Source organism: Octopus bimaculoides, chromosome 12 (assembly GCF_001194135.2).
Source record: "Octopus bimaculoides isolate UCB-OBI-ISO-001 chromosome 12, ASM119413v2, whole genome shotgun sequence".
In the NCBI taxonomy this organism is placed as follows: Eukaryota; Metazoa; Mollusca; class Cephalopoda; order Octopoda; family Octopodidae; genus Octopus; species Octopus bimaculoides.
The window spans coordinates 38,805,279-38,806,449 of record NC_068992.1 but is presented as its reverse complement, the minus strand read 5'-3'; positions in this window follow the sequence as shown (position 1 = coordinate 38,806,449).

Below are 1,171 nucleotides of genomic sequence, written 5' to 3'. Positions count from 1 at the left end.
CTTATACTCTCTCTGCCAAATCATCTTTGCTGTGTCTCATAATAATTCCACAGTTCTGGTCATCCACATTTCTAGACATCATATATAACATACCAATATTACCATGTCATAAAGTAGTGAAGGTGCATGGCTTAGTGCTTCGGGTATTTGGTTCATGATCATAAGGTCATGAGTTCAATTCCGGGCGATGTGTTTTGTCCTTGAGCAAGATACTTTATTTCAAATTGCTCCAGTCCACTCAGCTGGCAAAAATGAGTTGTACCTGTAATTCAAAGGGGCAAGCCATGTCACATTCTGTATCACGCTGAATCTCCCCGAGAACTGCATTAAGAGTACTCAGCCACTTGCATGTTAATTTCACGAGCAGGCTGTTCCATTGGATCAACTGGAACCCTTGTCATTGTTGCAGGTGATGGAGTGCCACTTTCTTTTATAAGGCAGTGAACTGGCAGAGCGGTGAGCATGTTGGGCAAAGTGCTCAGCAGCATTTTGTCCATCTGAGTTCAAATTCTGCTGAAGTTGTCTTTGCCTTTCATCCTTTTGGGGGTTGATAAAATAAGTGCCAGTTAAACTCTGCAGTTGATGTAATTGACTTATCTCCTCCCTCGAAGTTGCTGGCCTTGTGCCAAAATTTAAAATCAATATTATCATGTCCTCTGTTGTATATCCCAGTTTATAGTTCAGGCACACCATGTACCTGTGTGTTGTAAGAGGTGATAAAAAGGGTTGGTGTCATAAAAGGCAGCCAACTGTAAAATGCTGCCTTAAAAGATCTCATCCGATCCGTTGGTGCGGAAGAGCGAACATCAAGATGATGAAACAATGTCCTCTGTGAAGGCAAATGGCTTAGTGGTTAGGATGTTACGTTCACAATCACCTGATAGTAGGTTCAATTCCCAGACCAGGGACACTTCATTTGACGCTGCTCTTGTGTCGTGTGGGGACCGGCATGTCAAAGAATAGTCCCAACATTTCTTCTGTGTGTCATAAAAAACTAAAAGAGGTTGAGGTAGGATTAGTACTCTGACCTCATAAAACTCTCACCAACAACAACTACTGAAACAGACCAATCGGTTGGAGTGGTGCAAAGGTGTCATCCACCAGGAGGAGGGAATCACCAACAAATGGGGGATGCAGCAATGAGTTGTTACAGCACATACCCCCCCCCCCC